The 14,559-nt window shown below is 36.6% G+C and overlaps 1 protein-coding gene across 5 annotated transcripts in view; it reads right to left on the bottom strand.

Moving 5' to 3' along the window:
- The window catches only part of LOC119153766 (heparan sulfate glucosamine 3-O-sulfotransferase 1-like), a 61,162-nt gene that overhangs the window by 12,295 nt on the left and 34,308 nt on the right, over positions 1–14,559 (bottom strand). For 2 of the 5 annotated variants that reach the window (XR_005106213.1, XR_005106216.1), the window contains exon 1: positions 15–4,622. The exons of the other annotated variants lie outside the window; for them this stretch is intronic. The gene's annotated coding sequence lies outside the window, so the exon portion shown is untranslated. Of the gene's footprint in view, positions 1–14; positions 4,623–14,559 lie in introns of those variants that run through there. 5 annotated transcript variants of the gene reach the window in all.

Raw genomic sequence — 14,559 nt, 5'->3', positions numbered from 1 at the left:
AAATGAGGCACTACCTAAAAGGCATGATCCCACAGACTGTTCCAATATTCTGTCTTGCTGTCACAACCACTCTTCTGGAAATGAAAGAATCTAGATGTGTCTCTTGAAGCATCAATATAAAAACATATGTTATCCCAAAGAAATACAAAGACATTAACATTTTAAAGTCCTAATATCAGCAGTGACTTTATTTGAATGAACCTTTGCTAATGACATTGCAGCTTTATAACAGCCAACAGTTACTACATTACAGAAATAAAAAAAGGAATAAAAAAGAAAGTAGCAATTTGGTGAGTAAAGATAGGAGCTACAAAGTAATGGCAATTGGCTGCAGGCTTCCCTTCTACCAGGTACACAGACTATAACAGATAAAAACGAAAGCTAAGAAAGGTTAGCATAAACTATAAACACATTAAATCATTGACAGGTGATATTAGTAGATATGAGTTTTGAAAAAACTTTGCTCCCCTAAGGCTAGCATTACATTTTCTAATTCCCTTTTCTGATAACTCAAGATAGAAAATTCCCTGATGATAATATGACTGCAAATATATAGCAGTACCTTATATACAGTAATATATACATTATAACTACACTAATACATTTCTGAGCTAAATAAGCCTTCTACAGCTGTAGCCTGCACAGTTATGTTTTACGTTATCTTTGAAAAATACCACATTCAAACCATCCACATAAAACTTACTGAATTACAATTTCATAAAGACCCTTAATATGTTTAGTCCATAACGGCAGGTACATTCTAAGCATACCTCTAAAAAGACATAAAATCTTTTTCTGTTCTTATTAAAATGTAAAGCATAGATAGTGGTCAGATTAATAAAGATGACAAGGCCAGTTTTGTATGTCTAATCACTCTGTATATCACACCGGCATATTTCAAATGGAATCACATTATTATTTAGTTGAATTAAACTTACACCTCTAATTGTTAATTATGCATCAGGACTAAAGTAACTGAAGTAACAAAGATGCCACGCCAGGTCTTCAGCCAAATAAGCAGTAACTGTGTAATTACAAAGATGCAAGGTGTAATGATGTGTGGCTGATAACTGGCTCTTGTTTTATTTCTACAGAGCTTACTAAGGTAAAACTTCAACCTCTCTCCCTCTGGTATAATTAATTTAATATTATTCATTTGCCCACACTCATTGTCATAAATAACACCTTAATACTCACTGATGTTTAAGAATTAAAATTAGATTTTGCTGCAGAGGGTTTATGAGACCTGTCTTTCAAAGGGAAAGATTCCTCAGAGTGTGAGAGATGGCAACAGAAGCGTTCAGTAGGGATGACGACAAGTTAGTGCTCTGTTGTACAAAACAGCAAACTCCCACAGAAGATCCACGTCAGACAGGTGACCCTAGAACCGTTACGCTGTCTTATAAGAAGCAGAGCTTCCTGACATTCAAAAAACCCCTGATTGAACTGGTGGGTACTCGAAAGCATTACAGCTTCAAGGACTCCAAAAAAGGGAAGACTTTGTCTCACAGAAGAGTTCTGGGCAGAACTTGCCAATATTAAACCTTATGCTCTCAGCACTGTCCTATTGCAGGGTGAGAGCAGTCCAGGCAGAGCTCACCAGACATTGGCAGCTGCATGGGGAGCGACCTAAGACAGCCAGGAGTGACACGTGATGAGCTGGCCTGGAAGAGAAGCCACGACGCATTAGTCTTACAGGCAAAGAGGCTCCTCTGTCCCCCACCTTGAATGCTCTCACACAGTTAAGGACTTCAGCCAAGTCTGCAGAGCCAAGGTCAGTACCTTACTCTCTGCTTATAATATCTTTTTGGAGAACTTTTCCAAGGCTTTGGCATTAGTCTCTGGGAAGTAGTTACATGATGTTGACTGATAAATACTGCTGTATTGGGTCTTATATAATTGCTGTATATACCCACTGTACAAAGTATGAAATAAATTGATCCTTCCCTCGGTAGTAAGTCCTACTATCCAACAGTCAGCAGATTGGAGACCTTCTAATGTCAAATTGAGACACTAAGAGAAGGAGCCAGCTTCTTGGCTCAGGAATATACTGAAAAGCATCGCTGTAAAAAGTGAGCTGAGAATTCATCCACAGTAAAACAAAGCAGTTGAAAGGCCCATCAGAGTTCAAATGATCTGGCCTTATAAAGGATGACTGAACAAAGTTTAGGAAGTACTTCATTACTGCATGCAGCCAAAGAGCATATTTATTTTTCTGACTACAGCTACTTCTTAAGTATTTGATATTTTTGGTAGTTTCTAGTTAAGCCAAGATTGTGAAAAGTACTGCGAAGAAAAATAGAAAAGAGCTCAGGAGCAATTTTTTTTTTTTTTTTTTAAAGAGTGACTATAAAACAGGATGTGAGGGAATATAGAGATATTGGAAACATAAATCATCTAGACAACTGATTTAAAGCTGAAAATCTAATTTTGAAACTTTGGGTACTAGCATAGGCCATGATAAGAGAAAAGATCAAGATAACGATCAGAGACAAAAGACCTGAGTATGCTTGTTTGATGCAATAACAGGATTTGTAAACTAAGAAACCTGCCTAGTCTACACTGAGTTTAGGTATGCTGAGAGACTTTGGCATCAAAGAATCCAAAATTACATTAAAAAAACCTCCTCATAGTCTACCTTTCCTCAAAGTAAATAAACATGCAGAACTTGAAGTCAGAGACCACACAGAGCAACCGCCTATCAATCCTTAAAGCTGATTAACACAGAAAGTAGTGAAAAGGCAAAATTCTGTCTTACACTGGTAAACAAATCCTTGCTGCAAAGGTAAATATAGTATCACGATACAGAACAGGTAAACACGTTAGAAAAGAAACAAATAGACAATACTCTTGTTGAATTAAAACTCAATACCTTCAATACATATCCATTATTGAGTTACATGCATGTTCAACCCAGCAGGCAGCTGCAGAGACACAGGGATGAAAACTGAGGAAACATTTGAAAATACCTAATAACCAGAGTATGACACAGAAAATAGGTGTGCCAAACTCACGCCTCTTTCACACTGTTCCTTAGGCTAAAACTGAGAGTCAAAGATGACAGTCTGAAAACATGGAGTAAATAGAAGACAGTTTATTTTCTGGATATCATAGAAAAGCAGAAATCAGATTCTTTGTTCTTTATCAGATCTGTTCCCACCGCCAAAGTGGTATGTTAAACTACAGTAAAAGAATACTCATTATTGAAAAATCTGAGAGCAGATAGCTAATACCAAACACTTCTTATGCATATCTCCAGGATTTTGGAGATTTAGTAAGGGTCCTTGCACTTCTTAGTTAGGAATGACAGAACTTAAGAGTAAGTTTCTCCACAGTTCCAATCTTTCAAACCTTGATGTACAGCTTGAACCTGTAGACGTGTCAGTAGTCCAACCAAAGATATACATACACATGTCAAAACCTCTTAAACTTCAGCAGAAAACAAAGCAACTCCCTCTCCAGCCAGTTATTGTGACAACTTCCCTGTGCAAAACCAATCTCTGAATCTACAAGTTTAAGGTCACCCCACAAAACCCACCTTCTGTGGTTGTGCTTTACATCTGAAAACCCAGGGGAAAAATACCTGCAGTAGCACTGCATCAAATAGCATGGTTAATTCAAGCAGAATGTGTTCCTTGCCATACAGCATCGCTTCTCCCCCATAGCTCAGTGCTACTTTGCACCCAGATAAGCCTTCTGCACTATTCATTTAATACTGCTTCACTTCAAATCAGTTACAACTTCTCAGAAAGGCTTCCTGATGGCTGAGAGTGCCTTAAGCAATTCTTCGGAACGTTTAAGCTCTGACAATTTTCACCTAGGTCTTTAAGGTAAAATCATATTTAGGAGCCATCACATACATTCAGGATCTGGACTTTAAGACTTGAAATTTGTGAGACTTGTGACAAAAGAGTCACAAACCCTGACTAGGAGGAGCCACAACAGATGTGGTTGGAGCATGGTATGATTCCCTCCTAGCTTAAAATATTGTGTTTGCTGGCTATGATGCTAAAATTTGCAATTAGTACTTTTTTTATTTCAAATTGTAGTATCAATCTGGAAAACATCTGTTGCACCTAGAAATCCTATAAGGAGAAATATATTAAAAGGTCATTAAGTATGAATGGTGTTATCAGTATTCTGGTAGTTGGCAAGGTGCTAGAAACTCCTGTAACAGAGGAGAAAGAGGCAGCAGTAGGGAGGGGTTCTGATATGTTTTCATAATTAATTGCATATTAATTAGAGCAATAAAGCATTAGAATGTTCAAAGTCATTCTCTTACCAGTGGGTAGGCTGTATGGGATATGTCCTTTGTTTGTAAAACCCCTAATTTCAGCTACTCAAAAAGATACAGTAAGACAGCAGACTGGTCTTATATTGCCACGATGGGACATTTCCCCAAGGATCAATATTAACATGACATAAAGGCAAAAGGTACTTTCACTATCTTGCATTCTCCCTTTCCCTCTCAATTTCCTTCCCTCCCAAATAAAAAAGACAAGAAAACAAAGCACTAAATTTTGTTATTTCAGTTCCAGACTGGCAAAAGGCCTTTACTTTCTGTAGGAGCAGGTAATCAGTTTTGTGATCTATTGTTGCCATTGTCTAGCCACAATTAATTTTTTTTCCTTACTATATAGTTTACAGCCATACATTCTATATTATTTTTTCTCAGGAAATTTAAAAAAGAAAAGTTGATTATCAGTCATCATTTCTTCTCTCTTTTACCTGTTCTCCATTACCACTAAAGCACTGTTATATAAAGTAAGGATGTAGGTGTTGTGTATTTTATTTTTAAAACCATCACATACAGTCTTGTGCATCCTGATCCTTGTTTCTCTTGCCTCATAAACACACTCAGAAGTCTCTATGCATGGTGCAATGAAAAAAAAAAAAATTAGCTCACTGTACATTTTACTTCTGCGTACATGATTTTTTCCCTTTTCAATGCAGTATGAGTTTTTCTGGAGTGTTAACAGAATTATTTTCAGCAGGTTTTCTGTGGCATCCTTCATCAGTAGCTTAGAAGTTACTTTAAGCCTTTTGAAGAACAAATGTCAGCATTTGAATACCAGTTAACTTGCAAGTCCAGTGAGATTCCTAGAAAAAACAGAAAGCAAAGTGCCAAACCAACACTTTCAAATCAGACTGCCTAAAAGCACAGAAAATCAGAAAGACATTCTGCTGCCGTTACTCGGTGAAGAGTACTTTACTCCATTAATAAAACAGGGTTGGACAGTGCTGAATGCAAGACTAGAGAATCTTAATTCCCTGCGTAAATAGTGGTTATAATCTTTAAAGCTCTTTCAGCATCTGATGCTTTTGTAGCTGAGAACTCCACTGAAAAAGTCGCCTGTTCTCAGACACCAATACAATCATTTTCCAACTCAGCAAGACACAAGAAACATACTCAAACACAGGTGTAACAATTCTCCAGCAAACATCTGCAGCCTATGATGTATGTCCAAACCTTACACCATTTCAGAAGAACTTCACATTTTTTTAAAAAAGCCTCACAAACATGCAGTAATGCAGAAAGATTAACATGAAATTTAGTTTGGGAAAGAGGATCTCTGCTGAAATCCCAGAATTACTTATTACAACCTATCCATCCTCCTACTCTCAGCTTTTAGTATCGCACTGTTTGGTCATTACATAAAGTGGTTTGCAAAGCATAGTCATAATACTATTTCCCCCCAGTCCGGTTTGTGAAAAATGTACACTTCTATTTAAAGCAACATCATGTTTAATTTTGTGGCAATAAAGGACTTTTTCTGCATTCTGATTATGAATATTTAAGGTAAGAGGACTGAACGTGCCCACAGGGGAAAATAAATCTGGATTTTAAATTTAATTTGCAACGATAAAGTACGGAATAGTTATTTCTGTTTATAGCATGCTAAAAAAGGTAATGCAAGTAAGCAGTGTAAGCTACCGGTTATTGATGCCAGCTCTGTTTTACAGCAATGGTAATAGCTTTTCCTCTCAAGGGATGACAGTATTTCTTCTAGAAACTATAAATTTTATTTATTATTTTACATTTTTAATGCTGAATTTTGATCTTAGATTTGTAGTTTGATGTTTCTTAGCTAAAATACTTTCACACTCATGTCCCACTCATTTTTTATGGCACCTATTTAATTAAATACATTTCAAGCAAAAAGAACAGTAATATTAAGAGTGGGTTAAGTTTCTTCCAAAACCTTTCTGTCCAGGGAGGAAAGTCTGACATGGATGTACCTAGAAAGCTGTCACACCTACTGATGCCTTAAAGGGAATTATAGTCAAAAGAACAAAGTCACTTTGAGTTTATAGATAATAAACAGTTCAGAGCAAACTTTTGAGATCAAAATCAAGATGTTACAATCAAAGATGTTACTGAAGTGCCAGTGTGTGAGAAATAAAGAGGTTCAATTACTGAATGTAAAGAGTCAATTCCTAAACTATGGAGCTCACCAAAATTATATAGGAAATGAGATAGTAGCACATCAAAAAAATTCATAAAATGAAGCTATTTCCCCTGACATTTTTTAATAAAATGATGGATATCATTGTCATTCACAGTCTGAGAATTGTTTCAGAAACAAAATTTCAGTCAAATTTAGAAGTACCAGGAGAAATAAATCATGAAGTTTGATCTATTTCATAAAGCATTGTGGATCTACTGTGTTCTAAAGTATGCAAGAGAAAATTAATGTGAAGGATTTTAAACTATAACATGTAACCAACTTCTACCAAAACCACCACAAAACTGGTAGTGAAAGAGGAAAGGAGTAGAGAAAGCAATGGAAGTTACAAAAAGCAAAATATCAAGCATCCATAGGCAAAACCATGTTATTAATCATATTAATGGCCAGAGTTAGGTTCTATATTTGTGCAAATAAACACACACACATATAGCATACAGAGAAATAAAGAACAGTAATATAAAATAATGTACTCAGATTCAAGAATTTAAATTACTTGGGTTCATGAGGAATGCATGATAAATGTGGGTTATAAAAGTTTATTGCAAACAGATAAATGTGTATACACTGGAAACATGAACAGCTGTTCAAGCACAGAAGGCCTTAGATTTGTTACCACATAACAAAGCTTAGGAAAATTTAGACTTTACTATAGTGCATGTTTGTAGGAAGGCAAAAGTGGTAAGGATGGCATTGTGGTTGTGATTGGAGTGCAGACAATGAATCCAGGTTCAATTTCCACATTTTCCCATGGGGGCTGGAGCAAACATACCTTGGACAGCAGATGCTATAACAAAGTGAGATGGAGTTTGAATTTACAGTTGGTTACATGCTCTCCAAGCAGAGAAACCTCCACAAAACTCTGAGACTATTCACAAGGAGAGTTAGAGCTCAGTGGCTGATACGTTTTAAAATTTACACCTGAGCTTTCTCACGGTGATTGCCCCTTGAAGACAAGCCTCGAGTGTGAAACTTTTCAGAAGCATTTACACTAGTCTAATTTTAGCCCCACAGAAGTCAGCCATGGAATAATTTACTTAGTAGCAAAGTTATGAAAATTATGGAAGTTTGAAATATTCCACTTTCTTCTTCACCTTATGCTCCTCAGAATTGTGTTTTTCACCTTGCAGTGATACTATAAAGGCAAATTTAAATACCTTGAATGTCCAGGTGACGGAAACGTGGAGGCAACCATAAAATGGATTCCTTAAAATTGTAATGGTGAGTTACATTGCTACAGCTGAATGATAAAAGGAAAAGTTAAATCACCATGCAGATTTGGAAATATAGCATGTTGGAGGGATTTTCAATTACAGGGTTGACAAACTATCAAGCAGTATCAGCCCCCATGTTGAAAGATAACAATTTTAAAGCTACCAACAATAGTAACAAAAAAAAAAAAGTCACAGTCATTGAAATAAAATGGGAGAAATTACATTGAAAAAACATGAAGGGAATCTTATATGCTAAAGGAAGGGAACCATGATATGCTAAAATTAAATCAATTTATTTAGATTATACCCCTCATAATCCACCACATACCCCTTTTTGCTGAGCAAAATTTTACATGGCTTTTAAATTCCATTCACCATGCAAGCTAAATAGCACAGGGAAAAGCACAGGCTGACATAGTTTACTTGATCTTTTGACAAAGTGCTTCACTGTTAGTTTCTAGGTAAAAAGCAAAGATTTAATGTGGATTAAAAAAATAGCTCAGAAACCAAAATGTAGGAATGCACAGGCAACCTTTAGCATCCAGTTAATTCAGAACCTTGCACCATGCATCTCTTCACAAAAAGATACAGGCTGACAGTTTCAAAGGAGCCTAAGGGAGCTTCAGTTACTCGTTCATTTGAAATTTGAATTTCAAATTAGAGATGGACACCTAGATCCCTCAGTCTTCCTGGAAAGCCCTACCCTTAGGATTCTTTGTGAAACACTCTAAAATCTCAATGAAAACTTCAGCTTGATATACAGTAGTGGACAATGGCAAGCACACTATTAGTATGCAAAAGCAGTGAGAGAAAATGTCAGTACAATTTTAATGTATTTTGGTAAAATAATGGTTCAGAGTGACTAGGAACAGTGAATTTCATTCTGGTCAATCTCTCTCAAAAGAGAGGGAGTTCAGAGGCGGCTGTCAACAGACAGTTGCAAGCATAAATAATTTGTTATTATAAGGAGACAGAAAAATACACACATCTTTTGACTTTCTCAGGAGTTTGTGCTTCGACTGCTACATTAGATAAATGAACTAGGATAACCCTTACTCATCCCTTTCAAGTTCATGAAAAACATGGTTCAGTGAAACAAAAAGACAACAAAATTAAACCCGACAAAGTTATATGCTCTGAAAAATGCACAATTAATCTAGGAGTGTCATTGCCACTAAATATTACTGAAGACCTATGTAACACAAATAAAAAAAGAAGGCAAGAACAGCCAACAAAGACATTTTAAGCTGTATTTGAAAAATATAGTATACAGTGTCTTAAGCAATCTACCATAAAATAGATTTTACAAGAGCTCAAGGGGAAACAGATTTCAATTTGAGAAATCTTCACTTCTGGGATTATAATAACTAAGAGGTAGATCATATAAAATACATAATAACGTATTTTAATATATTTTCTGAAGAAATTTTATATAATAAAGACTAAATAATTTTAATAGGTTTGGATGAGTTTGGGTTTTGAGTTCTGTGGAAAGAGGGGCAGAGAAAATTCTCAAATTCTGACTAAATGACCATAGTTTCCACTGTCATAGCTCAATGCACAGCTTCTAATGTTCCACTAACTTTACTGAAGACCAGGAACTATACAATTAGAGCATACTGTCTAACATTGATATTGAAAGTATAAGCAAAATTGGATGACTTCTAGAAGACAAGAAAAAGGACAGCAGCATGACAGACTAGAGTCGTGTCCCAGAGAAGAGGCTGCAAATACAAACAATAAAGCAAGCTAACAGAAAGTTAGGAACTCAGATCCTCCCACATATTTTAGATGCCAGGGCACAAAGTAACATGATCAATTGATGAATCCTAAACAGTTGTGTTGTATCAGCTTTTAATGAATTTGAAGATGTTATACTATGCAAAGAAAAACCTAAGAAGGTACACAGTAACAGACACAGTTCATTTAATTCTGGCTTGTGAGTCATGTTTTCTAGACTTGTGACCATTCCCACTGATCTCTAGACTCTGCTGCTTCATATCCACATCGATGGTGACACTGAACCCCTAGGCCTCTCTCATCAGATAAGACCTCACTAACATAGAACAACCAAACACATCACTTGTCTTCCAGACTATGGCTTGTGTAATTAATCCTTACATTCTTCCTGCTTTTTTGCTTGGATGGCATTAATTCTTGGGCAGTTTCTAATCCATCAAATCATGTGACATTCTTCTGTGCAGCACTCTTAGCTAGTCAATAACTCCAAACCTGGGATTTGTACAGTTAAACATTTCTGTTTATTTTCACTCGTAATCTGCCCCTACTAAACGGCAGCCTATTTTATTCAAACCATATCTTGAGTATAGCAACAACATTTTGACACACAGTCCTGTCCTCCAGTGACTTTTCACCCTTCCTCAATTAGCGTCACCTATGTCTCCTCCATCATCCAGGTCATTAATAAAAGATACTGCATATTGTTTTTCCTATGCTCAGAAACCGTGTACTCCGATGTAGGTTTCTGCCAATAAAGACTGAACGACACAGTGCAACTCTCATTCAAGATGTCTTAAAAAGAAAGTATAGGAATGAAATATAAGGCAACAGTTGACATGTGATTAAATACAGAAAAAAATATACGAATATATGCAGTAAGTTAAAATATAATTAGCCATGAAGGGAACATACTTTCATGTAACAATAACACAAAAGATCTAGAAATGCTATCCCATTCATCTCAATGGAGATGTTAATTTCAGATTAAGTCAAATTAAAACAAACACACAAAAGAAACAAAGCCAGTGCTCCGTCTCTGAAACTACATGCAAATTGAAGCATACTTGCATCTTGGCAGCAGTTTTAACTGAAACATTTCTTAAGATTAATCTAAGAAAGGATATACTTGGTCAGACCAAACATTTCACTTGTCCTGTGCCCCCTCTCTAGCAGTGGCCCAACACGGACATATATGGGAGTGTACAAAGTCCAGGGAAACATCCAAGCAGACCTTCCCAGCCTCCAGTGAGTGAGTTTCAGTGGCTCTCAGACAGAATTGTCATCTTTGTAGTCCTTAACAGATAGTATTGGTAACCAGTCTTCCTACTTTTTGAATCAATGTAAACTCAGCATGTGGCAAGGAGTTCCATGGCATAACTATATGAAACATGAAAAAAATACCTCCTTTGGTTCAACTTAAACATACCGCCTACTAGCTACATCTAATGCCCAATGTCCTTGTAGTAGAAGTTGCTGAACAATCACTCATAATCTATTGACTCACCACTCATGAGTGCATAAAGTTGTCATAGCCTTCTCCAATTTTCTTCTTCCCAGAATGAAAACCTGTAGTTCTACTTGTTCCTTGTTTAAAAGATTTAATCATCCTTTACTCATCCTACTCATTCTTCTCTTTAGCTTTTCAAGGTGTAGATGCACCGTTGACACTGCTTGTAACTATGATGTTCTCTACTTTGTTCTATTTCTTTCTAAAAATTTCTACTGTTAAATTTGCTTTTTTTTGACTGCTACTATTTTCATAGCTCACACTGAATACACATATCTGTGAATATATAATCTCACAGTGAAGTTCTTGAACAGTAAGTGTCATTTGGAAGTCCATTCTTGGGCACAAAAAGGCTTTTTTTTTTTTTTTTTTTTTTCCCCTTTGAGAACTACTTTACATTTCTTTACAATGAACCTCACTTGTCACTTTATCACTCAGTATCACCGAGGTGCTTCTTTTCAGTTGGTTTTCATTTCTTGTATTCTGAGTAATTTAGTATGACCTGCAAATTTTTCTGTATAAAGCAGACTTCCTGTTCCTGGTGAATTTGAAACAATGCTAGTCTTAGGTCTTTAACAAACTGTTTAGTAAGCTCTTTCTTAGTCTATCTTATTGTGGTTTATGTTTCTATTTGACAGGCATGTCTTCATTTCTTACATACTGATTTGTTGGTGCCTCCTTGTAAGGTTTAGCCAAAACCTGAATTGTTGAACAGACTAAACATACACCTGTTAGAGATGTATCAAAAATAGCTGAATAAAGCCATTTAAGATATAGTCAAATATCTTCAAATATATATTCAAATATATAGTGAATTAGAAAAATTCAGTGGAACCTCTTTGCATTCTAGTGGATTTCGATTTGGTACTTAAATCCAAGACCAAAACCAAGCAGATGGTTCAAGATGCCAATACACTGCTTTGGAAGTGGTCTAGATGAAAGCATTCTGCAGTTCACTTGTTGAGATTTGATGATGTTTTTGCAGTAAAGGTCCTCTACAATAAGTATGTGATACAAACCCCACCTGTCAGTAAGAATTACCTGCACTGAATTCAATAGCCTTGGAAGAGTTCATAAAAATGGGTTAAATAATGTTAATAAACCTATAACGCTTTTACTCTTGACATTTTATTATTTGGTCAACACTATGCAACTTCTCTGAAACTGAGCAACAACTCTATGCACTGCTCATTCCAAAACACTTAAGCAGACACCTGTCTACAGTAAAATGATACCTATCATCTACCTTTATCCAACTATTGTATGGTCTCCATGATCTTTATCTCTCCTATTTAACTTGTTCTGCACTCAGTATTTACCTTCATAGCTTCACCTTTCTCCTTTTCTTCCTGCACTTTATTCCTCCCTCCTTTTTCAGTTCTCCCCCTCCCTAGTCTTGCCCATCTTTGCCATTTTAATTACATTTAGAATGACTTACACCAATGCTCCTCAACACAGTTTATTAGCAAATCTAGTTTCTAGTTGTATGCAAATTTGCCAAAAATCTGTCAGCTGAAATTCTCCACACTTGTGTGCCTGCCCAAGGTGATTCTTTTTTCTTAAAAATGGCAACTTACTGAGCTGAGCTGCTTCCAAGAATGAAGCTGGGGAAAATCACATTGTCTTTTCAGGTTACAATAAGAAAAATATAAAGCAACTTGCTCTTTAAGAAGCTTTAGTGTTGTTTCGTTAAACGGGGTTTTGTAATATGGCAAAGAATTGTCAGCATTTTACTGAGCCCATGAAAATTTCACTGAAATTTGGCCAAGTTATAGAGTTTCTATTAACTTCTGTTTACATCTCCCCCGCCCCCCATCTTTTTTGAAACCTGGATGCCAAAACACTCTGAATCACCCACTACACACAGCCTGCTCCACCTTCCCACAGCTTTTTTTCGCCTCAGACCTGCCCCACTACCGCACAGTAGCTGCCAGGCACAGCAGGACCCCCCCACTGTGCACCCAGGCTGTGCGGCAGCAGCCACACTCGAGCCCACCACAATGAAAAACTGCATGGTACAAGGGAGCATAAAAGCCACAAGGGTGCTGAAGAAGCCAAAAGAGAGAGACAGAAAGGGATGAGGCACTTGGAAAGGAAGACCAAGTGTGCTTCAATACTACAGGACCAAAGAGGAGCTAGAGGCTTAGCTGCTTGTAATCACTTACAGTCCATTCCCTAGACTCCAAGAAGTGAATCCAATAGAGGGAAACCCTTTCTACAACTAACAGAGGTTTCAAGCTTTCTGGTTTTAAGAGGTTATACCCATATTTTTCCCTGTTTTATTTTTAAACAATTCTCCGATCCAGTTGAAATAGGTTAATTTTGAGAAACGTTCATCTTGAGCTAGATGATTTGCCTGAAACGGTCTCCTCTAATAGCCGGTAACTGCTGCATTATGAAAAAATGAAAAAATGACGTTATTAATATGCAACATGAAATACAGGCACCACTTCTAGCTTCCTCTATAAGACAGGAACTTGTACATAACATTTACAGACCTGTCCATGCAAACACCTTATTTGACCACCCTCTGAGTCTTCTATAGGCTTCTAAGTGAATCTACTACCTTGGCCAGTCCATTGATATCTGCAAATCCTGAATGCACAACCTTCTCTTCTGTGCATGAAGAAAGCAATTATCAGAGTATCAGCAATAATTAATATACATATTGAAACTCACTGCACACAGGATGCCTGCACATCATGTCGTTGGAAAAATCTGTAGTAACATGTGAACTGCCAAATTTTGCATTCTGAATACTGACCGATGTGTTTCTTTCTAGTCTGAATGGTACCCTGATTCTACTTTTCTCATCCTGAGCTTTCCTTCCTCTCTCTCTACTTACACTGGCTGCCTCCATCACCTATGGCACTGTGGTTATATTTTAGACTGCCAGCTTTGCAGCTGCATCATATTTAAAGCTTCACAAAAAAAACCCAATACTTGTGAAACAAGTACTACTAGGCACAAGAGAAGAACTCAAAGAGAGCAAAAGGACTAATAGTCTAAGTTATTCCTGTCACATCAAATAAAACAAAACAACAAATTACAAAAAGCAATTTGTCTTTCATTTCTGCTACCCAACTGTTTGAGATTTTAACTTTAAAATTGCACCCAAATTATAGGTAACTGCTGCAATTTAGCATTTCTTTAAATGATTGCATAGACAGCAGCATCCCCACATTCCCTTAAGTACCTGTGTAAGAGTAACATATGCGTACTTACAGGTTATTAGCAGACTGTAGAAAAATGTATGTTACTGTCCAAAAGAGTTTTACAGAACAATCAAGAAAGGACGAGAGCATGCTTCAGAGAATTAGTTAATATGCAGCACAAGAACTCAATCAAAGGGTGGAGCACACCTACACGAGAGACATACACCGGCAATAATGGTGAAGATGCTTGCTGTATCTGCCCATACAACAAAACTCATACTGTATGAATTTAGAATATATCCTAAAAAGATAAAAGTTGAACAATTATTTCTTGGTGGTAGTCTTGTGTAGCAGGAGTAGTTTCAAGATTTCTCTTACCCAGAAGCCACTTCCAAGACATGACATCATGGAAACTCCATTTTAAAGATAAAAAAAAGTCTTAGCTGTCTCTCTAGTATCTGATGCCCAGCAAACCT

The sequence above is a fragment of the Falco rusticolus genome, chromosome 9, assembly GCF_015220075.1.
Source record: "Falco rusticolus isolate bFalRus1 chromosome 9, bFalRus1.pri, whole genome shotgun sequence".
NCBI classification, from domain to species: domain Eukaryota; kingdom Metazoa; phylum Chordata; class Aves; order Falconiformes; family Falconidae; genus Falco; species Falco rusticolus.
This window is presented reverse-complemented; position numbering and strand designations above follow the sequence as displayed.